The sequence below is a fragment of the Dendropsophus ebraccatus genome, chromosome 2 (assembly GCF_027789765.1).
Source record: "Dendropsophus ebraccatus isolate aDenEbr1 chromosome 2, aDenEbr1.pat, whole genome shotgun sequence".
Lineage (NCBI taxonomy): Eukaryota > Metazoa > Chordata > Amphibia > Anura > Hylidae > Dendropsophus > Dendropsophus ebraccatus.
The window spans coordinates 135,976,014-135,990,594 of record NC_091455.1 but is presented as its reverse complement, the minus strand read 5'-3'; the positions used below and the strand labels follow the sequence as shown (position 1 = coordinate 135,990,594).

General features: G+C 41.3%; 1 protein-coding gene across 1 annotated transcript in view; it reads left to right on the top strand.

Moving 5' to 3' along the window:
- The window catches only part of CNTNAP2 (contactin associated protein 2), a 1,369,824-nt gene that overhangs the window by 1,198,200 nt on the left and 157,043 nt on the right, over positions 1-14,581 (top strand). The gene's annotated exons all lie outside the window — the stretch shown is intronic.

Genomic DNA, 14,581 nt, shown 5'->3' with positions numbered 1-14,581 from the left:
AATGTGTTACTCCACAAGTTGTATCACTCATCTAGTAAAAAGGGTGACTGCTGAGATCCAACTGTCTGGGAGTAAAATGGACAAGCACTAGTGTCACTCTCTCTAAGGAGTATAGAGTATAGAGGAAAAGCTGGTAATGGATATGCCGAGAATTAATAAAATCATGTGCAGCAACCCAGGGGCTCCGAGCCAGGCTGGTGCTCAAGCAGAAAACGGTGCGAAGTGCAGGAATCGGACGGCATTTTAAAAAAAACAACCACACCGCGGCATCCCTGTGCTGGCGACAATAAGGTACGGCATAAAAAAAATCCAGATTGGTGACGGTACATTTGCTTTAAGGTTCTTTTGATATTCCAGTAGTCATAACTTTTTATTTCCTTTTTGATGTAGCTGTATGACATCTTGTTCTTTGAGGTGAGCTTTCCTTTATGCTCTGCTGGAACATTTATTTGTCCCTAACATACACCACTCATAAATGGTAAAAATATATTGTAAAGATATTCTTTGTTTCGACAATTCCAATGTAATGTAAATGTAAGGGATGTAATCTATCCTCATACCCCTGTCCCTACCTACTTGAAGCATTCACCATGATCAGTGCAATCTCAACCATGGTGACTATCCCCTCCTGAGCCGAGTGCTTAGCATTTCAAAAACTAAAGGAAGGAAAAGTACTTGGATGTCACTTAGTGTTAGAATCAGTATGCGACACGCATTCAAGGTCCAATAGTCCAATAGTCAGTAGGTCATGACAATACAGAATAAGCAGGAGAAACCAGCAAAAGGTCAGAAACCCAGGAAAGCAGATGCTTTAAATAGTCTGGGCCATGCGAGCATGGGACACTGGGGCCTAGTATTTCTACTCTCTAATTAACTAACCAGCTCCGTTGACAGCAAGGCTTGTTGCCCTAATAATAGAACAACGTTCTCTGCTTTAAAGGTGATGGGGAGTGGATAATGTTCCTCCTGATGTTCAGTATGATTAGGTGAGAACATTACAACCAGTCGAGTATATTATTGATATCTTGGGGTTTAGTACATAAGGTTTTCCTTTATTGTGAAATGTGTGAGTTTGTGTATGGATACTGCCTGCTGCTCATTTTATATATACTCATCAGAGAATACTCATACAGAGGAGTCATTCAAATGGGGCCTGCATTAATTACCCAGAGCAGGATGGTTTCTGGAAAACCTGACACATTTAGGATTTAAAGGAACTGCATATTAACATTAAAGAGATATTCCAGTATTCTAAAATTGTATTCAAAGCAACTCTGCACCCACAATCTGACTCCCCAAAACCACTTGTACCTTTGGATAGCTGCTTTTAATCCAAGATCTGTCCTGCAGTATGTTTGGCAGGTGACACAGTTATTGTGCTAAAAAACAACTTTTAAACTGGCAGCCCCGTGCACTACGGCGTGGCCTAGAGTGACTATGCATTAGGCTGGCACAACCTCTCTGTCCCTCCTCCCCACCCTCATCATCATTAGGAATGCTCCAGGCAGATTGCCTACTATTCGTCAGCTGTGTCAGCCCGGGACATGGGCTGGATCACTAAGACACCTGTGCAAATGTTCAGCATGGAGAAAATCTTCCAGTGGCATTCCTGATGATGAAGAGGGTGGGGAGAAGGGACGGAGGGACGGAGGGTTGGTGCAAAGTTAGGGTACAGATAATCCCGTAGGGCACGGGGCTGTAAGTTTAAAAGTTGTTTTTTAAAACAACAACTGCATCACCTGCCAAACGGACCACAGGACAGATCTAGGATTAAAAGCAGCTATCCAAAGGTCCAAGTGGTTTGGGGGGGTCAGATTGTGGGTAGAGAGTCACTTTAAATAAAACTGTCATTTCAGGATATATACAGTAACTTACTAATATAGTGCTATCACTAATAGTACTGGTTTCCATGAGCTTTTGTATGCTTCACCCCTGACAGGAAAGGGAAAACAAAAGAACTAAAAAAATGTGTATTGTCTCCTGCTTCCCTACTCTTCCCTCTCTCCCGAGATCTGATGTTGCAAGAGGCTTTGCTGGAACTTGGCTCTGAGCTCCAGCCCAACCGCCAAGTGATGTCACCACCTCTGACCAGCCCTACTAGTCTACATCACCAGCTCCCTGTCATTTACATATATATATATATATATATATATATATTTTTTTTTTTTTATTTTTTTTTATTTTTTTATTGGGACATTTAGGGAGAAAGACTCTTGTTTACAGCATGCTGTCCTGTGCTGAATGAAGCTACAAAAATAGCAGAAAGGGAGTGAATGCAGAAGGTGCTATAACTTCACTGATGGGAGGAGTGCTGTAAGAGGGAAATGGGTAGGGTTGGAGGACCATGGTGAACAGCTAAATGAGAATACATGAGAATTGAAAATTTTTATACTGAGAAATTGCTCAATCAGGAAGCACATATCAGGATATGGGACCAGAACAACAAAGGACAGGTGTAGCCCTGACACTGGTACTCACCCCGCTGTCCCTGCTTATTTGCCTCAACAGTCCTAACAGCAGCGGACAACTGGTCGACGGTCCCTAATCCTATATAAGTGAACACGGAACAAAGCTAAATGAGAATACATGAGAATTGACAAAGACAAAAGACAAGACAGACACAACCCATTATAACAGGGTCAACGGAACAAAGACAAGACAGACACAACCCAATATAACAGGGTCAGATGTCCAAGTCAGTAACAATAGAGCGGCGCAGTACAAAACGTGATCCAGGAGAGTAGTCAAAGTCAGAATACCAAATACACAATGCAGGGAACACTAGGTTAAGACACACTAGTAAACTAAGCTCTATTGCAGGCAAGGAGGGAGGGGACTGGGCAGATTATTTGGGAGGGAGGTGCCAGCCCCAGAACTGATTGGGGCCTAGGACTCCAACCTCGTGTGTACAACCAAGCCTACTGCCAGCTGCAGCTGTCAGTCATAATCCCACTAAGGACAGCTTAGATGCCCGGACGGGGAAAGCACAGCCCCAGCATCAAGGTTCATTAAGGACCCCTTCGGCTCTCCCCAGTGAATGGCCCAGCTGGTCATCAGGGACGCCGTCAGCACACCCATAACAGCTGGCTGGGCCCTGACAGTACCGCCACAAAACAAAACAAATAGATTTTTGGTGGTTTCAAAACTGTGGCAGACAGGTAAGCAATATGCTTCTGCAGCATTTTTTACAGTTACTGTATCCCTTTAAGTGAAATGTGTAGTACTTCAGTTCACCTGCAGTGGCACTTTCTGCCATAGATTACAAGTGACTAAAGCACCCTCTTATTGGGGGTATTTTAGCCAGAGAAGACTTTCCAACGTGAAACACCATTGACTAAGATATACAACTATTTATTGTAGTAGAGCACCAATACAGGTGCAGAATACATTATATAGTTTCACAGTTGTCTTACGACTTCTTGCCTCTCTTCATGTATTAAGCTGGAATCCCATTTTATGGCTGCTTGCAGCTGTGGCTCTGTTTGATAAAAATAAAAATGCTGATCACTGTGCTCTAGCTACTTCATTTCCCTGACTCCTTGAGAAATGAAACACAGATGACAGTGGAAAATTCTTCTGCATCATATCGTCATTCTTAAAAATTCAATTCAATCTCACTCCATTCATTGTACAATTAGGGGCTTACATTAATCTCTATAAGCCTTGGCTAAGCTGCCAATGTTACACAGTTCTACTTCACTGTGTGCTATAACAATAAATTACGGCACTTGTGTTTTTCTACACTTATCTGTCAACTTTCACATTTCCAGAATAATCTGCATGGCTCATTTGCGTTAATTTAAAGAACATTTCTTCACCAGTTTTAATTGTTTGTCTTTGTTTGAGCAACACACATTTGTCAATGGGAAGCAAGAATGCATGAAGGACAGTTGTGGAGGTGATTGTGCTTGCTATCAAACAAATAGGAATACAGACAGTACAATGAATGTTTCCTTTGTTTGGATTTAGTCTTAGTGCCAGACGTTGGCTTGAGAGCACAGCATGCTGCACCATAATATTTCTAAATGCCACACATTGAATATACCTGCATCAATTCATGTCCACATCAGAGCATACAGTCTAGTTTCTTAGACATGTCTACCAGCTCAAGGGTCAGTATGAATGGTTTCTAAGTTATGAGCCATAATGGGGCACACACACAAGTCTTTTTGTCCTGCTGCACCACTGTATCCCTCTGTTTTTGGAGTTTGGTGGAGGGGGATCCAAATTCCTAAAGAAATCTCAGCCAACACAAGAGACCATGCTAAATACGTGCAGATGTTGTCCTCGCTTCAATACAACAATGTTAACCTAACTACTAAGTATGCAACTTATTGTTTACTACTGGCTGTTCTGCTCTTCTCAACCCTGCTCTGCTCTTATTGTGCAAAATATTATCATATTGTTTGAATTTAAGTGGTAATCTTTCCATGTGTATGCAGGCAATGATCATACAACTAACGAAAACTTCTTTGTGTGTCTTTGATCGCATCTTTCGAGCTGACTATAAACTTATTGTTAATCGTTCGCAAATCTTTCGGTGTTTGCACACATTGTTTGTTATTACAATCGTTTGTGTACAAACAATCATAATAACAATCGTAGTAATGAATGTAACTAGCAACTATCATTCCATGTATTATGGTGAATCATTTCAGGTCATTCTCAAAAGTGCTTGTTTTCAATCATTTGTCTTCAATTGTAGAAAACAAAACAAAACAAATTCTGCCATGTTCTCTGACCTCTAGTGTTTCATAGTACATGTGCACTCTAAGAGGTTCCTGGTCTGTCACGTGGCCTGTTCTAAAACTGTGTCTGTCAGCAGCATAGATGTCATTGCCCATGGCATTTATGTGTCTGCCAGACAAGGTCTTAAAACAGGCCAACTGTTCTAACCTAACAGGTGATTTACTGGGTTAACTTCTCCCCGGAGAGCTGTAGACAGGACAGAATCCAGTAAAGGAGAAATTGTGACTTTGTAACTATGTTAATCTGAGGACTTCAGTCCTCAGTTTGTCCCTTAAATCTGTTTCAGGAGATCCACACCCATCAGGTATTGCCTTGTGAATATACAGCAGAGAGGCCATTACTGCCATGTAGACAGTTTCAGTCTTTTTCACAAATAGTCAAGATAATAAAAAAGCAAGCAACAGTATGTTAACAGAGAAAAAAGACAAATTTACATGTGGGAAAATAGATGTTACACGTAAATTGAAAAAAAATCAGTTCATTCAAACATATTGGCTGATTTCAGCAAAGTTTTTCCTTCCAAGTTTTTGTCCTAGACTTCCTGATGTCTAATCTGCTATGGATGATTTTCAGACCCAACTTCTTGCGTATCCAAGTGAAAAATAGATAATATATTTCCATGTAAAATTATCGTAGAAAAATACATCCCTGTAAAACTGAAAGTCCTTTGTTTTATCTAAAATGGTCTAATGAACTCTGTTTAGTCTTAAAGGTAGTTAATAAAATTCCCTCTGCCTTTAGCCACCATTAGAGGGACTTAAAATAGTTTATTGCTCACAGTTTCTTCATATAAGTGGTATACACTGAGCTCATACCATCTAGTGATGGCTACAGCCCACTGGTTGGTTGTTCTTGAGTGCCAGAGTGTTGTGACATAGAAGAGCAACTTGAGAGTCATGGTGGAGGATGACATTGAAGAGGCTGTATATGATACTGTAGATTCTGTACCAGAATGGGGTGAGTTGTTACAAATCTGTTATATTAAGCCGCTAGTAAATGCAGGGAATGAGGTTATACCTGATTGGAAGTTGGGGTTATTCCATATTTGCAGGAGAGGTATTTGTGGACCAATAAAGTTACCAAAGTTACCAATAAAGAAATTGAGTGGTGTAAAGGTGGGCTGAATTAGCAGGTTCTAAGTGGAACCAAAGAGACTCCAAAACAGTAGAGTGGAAAAAGAGGAGCCAGACTATTTCAGTATCTTGGTAATGTTTCTGAAGGAAGAGTATTCCTAAACCTCCTTTGGATCCATGTGTGTGTGTGTAGAGAAGGTACTGACAATTCTTCTTTTACATTGACAAACATGAGGAAGATAGAGTGGCTTACAACTACAAACTTTTTCTCTCCACTTTATTAGTCACAGCTATGACATGAGACAGCCAGAGGAAGTTTCTCCTCTCTTAATGTACCGGCACATTCTATAATTATTTCAAAATATTACTTTATTATTACAAAAAAAAAATTTAATCGTGTTATCTAGTGAGAACTCATCAATCAATGTTTTCCACAACGCAGACAGATAACTACAGCAGAGCATTAATGTTATTGAATCATTTATGCCAACTGTTATTTGTTTTTTGTTTTAATGAATTAGAATAAGACATGATTTATCATACATTGTGGTGACAAGTAATCTATATCTCATACTCGAAAACTAGGTCATGTAATCTGTCTACTAAACTGTTGTGCAACTGTTCATATGGATGAGAATAGTTTTCATGACCCTCAAAATAACCTAGGAAAATACTGTGCAACAAAACCTTATAAAAAGCAGTGATGTTTTTTCTTGCAGCATTAGTAAAAAGTTGAGTTTGTAACTTTTTTGGCATGTAGAACTTTTATAGCCATGAGCTTGAAAATGGGAAGGGGGGCTCCAGTCACCCCTTTTAGTGGAAAGCATCATTAGAAAATTACTTATTGTTTAGCTAAAGATTTTATATTACATAATTATATATGAAAAAATTAAATCCTGAAATTTTTACTCTGCTCGCCCAGCCTCATAATAGGCTGACACGCCCTATTCTATAGAGATCACTTTTCAACAGTATGATCACAGGCAGGACTTACCAGACAGATAACAACACCTCTTTTACTAAAGGGTTTTCTGCCCAAAAAATTGACATGTTATATCATACATCATGGTGCTTGTTCCTGTAAAAAATTATCTTTTATCAAATGCGGATTGTGCTATCTGGGCGGGACCACTTAGCCCCGCCCACAACACCACCATTGACTCCTGTGACGTCAGCCCATAGGCCCTGCGGCCAAGAGCCACTTAGCCTCGCCCAGATAGCCCAATCAGCAGATGATAAAAGATCACTTTTTACTGGAACAAGCACCATGATGTATGAAAATTGCAAAATTAACCCTTTACACCTGTGTAGGGAAATCATAATGTATAAAGGGGGTGACAGTGTCACTTTAAATTCTTCTTGAATTCCGCATGCATTCTGCTCGAATTCTTCTCTTATTCTACCAGAGCTGAATAGGCGTGAAATTTCAAGCAGAAAACTTTTCTCTTTAATTCCTCACCTATTCCTCGGTGTGCACATACCCTAATATATGCACATACTAAGGTGTTACTGGTGACGCTTTTTCTGTGATGGTCGGCTGTGCACTACTCGGCCAGTGATGGTAATGTCGTGTCGCTAGTGCTAGTCCAGCACACACAGGTGTGATGTTGGTACCTGCTTTAGTGTGGACAGTCTGTAGTGTTCCCCAAAATGGTCAGTAACCTGCCGGGTTGTGATGGGTCCCTTGGGCTTTGTCACGGTATTATGACGGAGTCCCAGTGATATAAAAATATAACAGCTTTACTGTGCAGTCTCTTAGTAGTACAATACACTTTTGTAGCAAACAGATAAATCTTAATGCGGATTTAATGCTTGAACTCGTTTTGCGCTTGAGGAGATGCTTGAAGGGGTAGAGTAGAATAGAGAAAGTTGTAGCTGTAGTTGAAGAGTTGAATATAGAGTAGAGGAGAGGAGTTTATCGAGGGAGTCCCAACCCAATGTAGCAATGTACTCTGACGGAACTTGAGAGAATACTTTAGAGTGAGAATTTTACTTGTAAATTGTACAGTGTACAGTGGATAGTCTTTAGTCTGACCACCTTCTGCCCTACAGTGTCGAATGACTCGTACTCCTAGGGTGATAAAAGCCCCAGTCGAGGTTACCTTGGTGAAGCTATGCTCCCGGGGGTGTCCCAGTTACCTGCACTACGAAATAGGATAAGTAGACATTCTGGTAGCTTTGTTCTATCCTGGCTAGTTCCTCTTGTGTTTCAGCTTACTGCCCTGCACTTTTTAGACTGTTTCAACAGTGTGGGCCAGGATGTTCCCAGACTTTTTTCCCTTAGTAGTGTTTAGCACTGCATAGTAGACATAGTATAAATACTGAAAGAACTAAGTATCTCTAGTTGTATCAGACCCCACGTGTTTTAGACTAGACCAGACTGAACTGAACTTTGGTCCCAGACATGGGGTCCTGGCAGAGCCAGGCCCTGGCTTGGCTATGGTAGGGACTTTTGCTCTGTGTGACCCGCTCCCACGAGAATCTAGGTAAGACTAAAGCTACACCTCCTCCCACCAAGTGACAACTTCCTACAGGGGCTAAGTAATCTACCTTGTGAGAGATGGAAAGGAGTGCGGGAAAAAAAGAGATAGGTAAGAAGTAGAGAGCATCTCCTATAGGTTAGCAAGAGCACATGGTACACATAAAATAGTAAGAAAGTTCACCTGGGCTCAGCGATGCAGTGCTAGAATAGACTTGCTTTATTTAAGATCCAAAGAACAATCAGCCATGATTAAGGGTACGTGACGTACCGGAAACGCGTTGGCGTGGGTCTGAGAGAGCGCATTATATGTCTCCGTTGTTCTTTGGATCTTAAATAAAGCAAGTCTATTCTAGCACTGCATCGCTGAGCCCAGGTGAACTTTCTTGCATCACTTACACGTTGTTGGAGTGGGGGCTCGTGCGGAGCAGCAAGCTGTGCAAAGGTGCTGAGCTGGCTACACCATATGAACTGTTTACACATAAAATAGTAACCTATTCCTAACTTCAGCTGTGCAATACATAAGAACATACATATAAAAAAATACCGACATCTAGTGGTGAACTGTTAGAGCGCACTTCATTACTAACCTGGAGTAAGAAGCTTTTTAAAAAGGTGCCAAGGAGGGACACAAAACACCTGTGGTATATATATATATATATATATATATATATATATATATATATATATATATAGTGTCCTGCCAATATATATATATATATATATATATTTTTTTTTTTTTTTTTATAAAACATTTCATTGCAAATTTCTAGACCAACTGTTGGCTTTGCTCTCTTGTACTGCTCTTTAGTATGGCTCCCCGGAGTTTTCCTCTTCCGGGGACGTTTCTCTCATGAGTACTGAAGAATTGTTCATTGTTAGATGAGATTTTGCTCATTTCATTGATTTTTTTCTTTTCTTTTGAAGTTACACATTTTGAAGCATTGAATAAATACAATAATATGAATTTGTATTTCCAGATGGCCTCTATTATTGCATATTTGTAGCAATGAATGGTTCTGATCTTTAAACACTGGAAACCTGTGTAAACATATAACTGAGTTTTTGAATTATTAATAAATGCAGTTAAGGAGCATTTTGAACGTCAATATCACCCGTGTGAAATAGTAACTGCTGTCCTTATGTAGTCAAATTATTATCATGAGAGCAATGTTTCTCTAAGAACATTATGCCGAGATCAAAGAAAACTTCAGTACAGAGGTTTTCGAAAGCCACAGTGAGAGACATTATCTTCAAATTATTAAACTTGGAGCAATGGTGAATCTTAGCAGGCGCATCCAGCCTGTGAATGCTACTCCAAGGGCACAGTAACCATTCATCTAGAAATTCACAAAACAACCCCAGAAGAACATCCAAACAACTGCAGACCTCTCTTGCATCGTAAGTAAGAGACTATGCAAAAATTATATCCATTGAAATAATAGCCATTACTGTCCAACTGCAATATCAATAATAAATGCCCATGTCCTATTCGCCATAATGGCTTACACATTTTGAATATTCTAATGAAAAAGAAAAATGTACTTTCCTATTACTGGCACAATGCAAATGCTGTGAACAAGGACCTGCAGTGCTATCAACCAAATTGTTTTTACTTTGGGCCAAACCAGAGTCTAAGTACCCTCTCGGGTGCGATGCTGTCTAAGCTCTCCGCTGTCTGGGGAGTGAGTGGGGATGCTGGTGTGAGCTGGGGCACCCTGCCGCACATGCCCAATAGCAACTGTGTGGTCTGCCTTCATAGTACCTACGCCAGTGGGTAAAGGCAATTGGCTCAGATGCAGGTCAAACAGTTTTGTTGTGCAACAGAATAGGCTAGGGGTACAGAAGGTGTCAGGCAGGCAAGTGTAACCTGAGAAACAGGCATACGATATGCTATACAGAATAGCAACAACAACAAAACCCTCACTCAGGAACACAAGGAGCAAACAATGCTCAGGAAAGAAGGAATGGTCGGAGCAGGTTTAAATAGCTGTTTGATAATCGGTAGGTGGAGGAAGAAATAATGCACCACACTGGTCCTTTAAATCTGGGAACCCAGGCACGCCCATGCCCTAGAGTACAACCAAGAAACTGAAACTAAAAACTAAACAGAGAATTCAGCTTTAGACCAGTCAGGACCAAAACTGTGTGGCGAGTGGTAAAACAGCTCTGGAAGACACCTGACGAGTTTTGGATAGAAGGAATGCAGCCAAGACACAGTCAGTAATATTACAGTAGGAGGCTTTTTCAACGGTTTTGCAGCCATTTTTTTGGACAGCCATCATTTTAGCGCCAAAACGTAGCAGTTTTATGGCCAGGAATAAAATGCCTGTGACATGACCATAACAAAAAGTCTGAAATTCTGTTGCTATTATGGGAACCTTTGTAATCATGGGAATATCTAGTCAACTGTCAAAAGCCAACACTGGACTGACTTTAGCAGCAAGACAATGATTCACACAAATTCCAAACCTACAAATACATGCCATAGTTTAGATTCAACTACTAATTCAATAGTAGGTTTTTGTGATCGACAGATGGTTATGCTGTCTGTTTCTTTAAAAAAAAAAAAAAAAACAGCATCTACATGATATTAAATCATTTGCATTACAATTGCCCCATTGAACTTTACATCATACATTTGTGCGATTTCCTTCATATACAATGGCCTTGGTATCACAACCAAAGGCACATCCCTTTTTTTTTTTAACTGAGGTACTAAACCATTTGTCTGTCATAAATTTCGTGCTTGTCATGTAGGACAGTTTTTTTTGCACAAGAATTCTAGCGCTTTTTCAGGATGGATTTTTTGAGACTGCGGGGTTGCATCCACGGGAATTTGGGGTTTACAACGTTACCCCATTCACATGAATGAGAGGTTAAGTAATGCAACCAGTTTGTGCTCCAGGCAGCATAACATGGTGGGTGGTTCCAGGTCTAACAACCAAGAATTTCTGTGTAGCCCTAGGCTAAATCATGACTAATGTGTCTCAAAGTAAGCAGACTCTACCCATTGAGCATCAATGTGCTTGTCATATATACACATAGGGGGAGATTTATCAAACATGGTGTAAAGTAAAACTGTCTCAGTTGCCCCTAGCAACCAATCAGATTCCACATTTCATTCCTCACAGACTCTTTGGAAAATGAAAGGTGGAATCTGATTGGTTGCTAGGGGCAATTGAGCCAGTTTCACTTTACACCATGTTTGATAAATCTCCCCCTTATTATTTTTCATAAAAAGTCGTGTCACATTACATTACATTACCTGTACTGTTTCTTATAGCCTATATCACTACCCAAGATTGTATTTACATTTCCTGTGGTGACTGTGGTTACCAGGTTACTTTCATGGGATCTTAGCTCCTATAAAGAACAGAACTCCAATTAAAGGGAATCATATCTGAGAGCACAATAAGCTAGTGACAGTGACCCTGGCTATTGCAGTGTGTCCCTTACTTGTCAGCAGTTGTTTTCATAAAATCACAGCAGTTTGTCAATTACAGCGCTAAAGAACTCTTAATGCTATGGATGCACTCTGGAGTCCTCACTATTTATGAGCAGAGGCCTACCCTTTAGGCCTACCCTTCACTGGTTGATAGCTTTCTCCCTATAAGCAGTAAAATGGAAAAGTTATCAACTGTGGAAGGGCAGGGATAACATGCAGCTAGGGCTGGGCGATATGGCCAAAAAATAAAATCTCGATTTTTTAAAAATTTTGGACGATTCTCGATTTAAATCTCGATTTTTTCTCTTTTTGCTAAACAAACAGGACATTTTTCTCCCTGCAGCATCAGAAACTATTTTATAGATGTTTGAGACAACAACCATATTGCTTCCCAGTGTAACAGTGCTCCTCCCGTGCCCCTATGTAGTAGACAAGCCCATTGTGTGCCCCATATAAGTAGTTTTCCCAAATATGTGCCCTATGTACTAGTGTAGTAGTAGTAGTACAGGTACAGATGAGGAGTGTAGTAGTAGTAGTACAGGTAAAGATGAGGGGTGTAGTAGTAGTACAGGTAAAGATGAGGGGTGTAGTAGTAGTAGTACAGGTACAGATGAGGAGTGTAGTAGTAGTACAGGTAAAGATGAGGGGTGTAATAGTAGTAGTACAGGTAAAGATGAGGGTCAGGGACATAGCTAAGAGCATGGGGCAGACTAGGGGGGAAGGGCATGGGGTACGCTGGGCTGGAGAGCATGGGGTACACTGGGGGGGCAAGTATGGGGCACACTGGGGGGAGCAAGGGGCAGACTAGGGGGGAAAGGCATGGGATACACTGGGGGACATGCATGGGGTACACTGGGGGACATGCATGGGGCACACTGGGGGGTGCATGGGGCAGATCGGGGGGAGAATAGGGCAGATCGGCAGGGGCATGGAGCAGACCGGGGCAGGAGGGAACATACCTGGTGTACCCGCTCTGCGTGGGCGCACACCACTGGCACTTGCGCTCTCCTCCCGCCCGCACTACTCCCCGCAGCGGACCTGCCCCCATAGCCAGACATATACCCCCGCTTCCTCCCGGGCGCACATGGAGGTCCCCGGAGGAGGCTGCAGATACTGAAGCATCGGGTGATAGTGTCGCTGCTATACAGCTCCAGCACCCGCAGCGATCACCCGATGCTTCAGTATCTGCAGCCTCCTCCGGGGACCTCCATGTGCGGCCGGGAGGAAGCGCACGTACACGTCCGGCTATGGGGGCGGGTCAGAGGCGGGGACATAGGACGCTGCTGGGCGCTCTCGCTCCTCACGCTGTTTCAGTAGCTGGAGGATGCGAGCAGCCCGCCCGCGCGCCCAAATCCAATGATTTTTTTGGAAAATCGATTTTCGATTTTCCAAAAAAGTCAAATCGATTCTCAAATTCTGGGCGAATTAATCGAATTAATTCGATTAATCGCCCAGCCCTACATGCAGCCTATGAATTTCTTTCAGCTCTCTTTCCCTCAGCTCTCCATCATAATCCTTCCACCCTGCCAATTCCCCTCCTACAGCATTTCTGTCCTGTTCTGTCCAAATAGATCATTTCAAGACTATTATCTCCAGACTATAACACAGTGAGGTTACTACACTTTCTGCATTCACTCCCTGACTACTGCTACTACTATGGAATTATTCCGCCTAAAGCAGCCTGATGTAATTACACCTCACTCTCCCTAAATATCCCAATAAAGATATATATGTATATGTGTATATGACAGAGATATGTAGACATAGGCTTGAGAGACTGGTCATAGATGGTGACATCACTAAGGAGGGTTGAGGCAACAGAAAACATCCAGCCAAACCTCCTGTGACATCACAGCATGATGCGTTGTCTAGAGAGAGAGGGAGGAGCCTGGGAGTTGAATATACATTTTGTATGCTCGTTTATTTTCAACCTGTCAGGGATAAATCACGTAAAAAAGCCCACTAAAGCTGGTACTATTAGTGATAATGCCATATAAGTAAGTTATATATCTTGGGGTAATAGTTTTATTTTAAATGGGGACATTCCTATAATGTATTAGACTGAGTTCACATTATGTTTTTGCATCCTGTTTTTGAAACGTCCATTTTCTGTCTTTTTCATCTCTAGAAAAGTCACAATTTCAAGTTTTTTTAAAGAAAAAAAATGGTTGATAAATAGAACAATGCAACAGGATTTCCACCCTTTAACTTACTCCTGTCAAAGATTTGCACTGTACTCAAAATATAACTAGCAGGATCCTCCATTTGGACAAGACAGAAAAATGAGACAGTGTTTGTCCTGCCCCCCCCCCCCCCCCCCCCCCCCCAAAAAAAAAAAAAAAACTCAAACAGACAGAAAATATGACCAAGTTTACCTCAAAAATTTATAATGTGTCAATATAGCCCTGGACACTTCTTTAACAGATCAATATGTACTTTGGGCTTAGATGTATTTCTTTGTAGACCCTAAACAGGCCCAAATTTGCTGTTTGTCCTTTGCTTTTATAAAAGACACTAAACTATGCAAGCATTAGAGATACAAAAGGTTCCTTAGTTCCTCTTGAAATCTGGCAGTGTCTTTGACAGGTGTCAGTGATAGCCCATTTTCTGAAATGAACCCATTCTAAAATTCTCTGAGAAGCTAAGCTGCCAAAAAGTTCTCTATACAATGTACAACATTATCAAAGCAAAAGCCTTTCTTCTCCGTGAGACACAGATGTAGCTGGTTTATTAGAGCTTATCTAAAACCTTTCTCTGTTCCTAGGGGCATCTTAATCTTTTAACTTTGACTTGCAAGGATTCTCTTTCATTGTATGATACACATAGACCAGA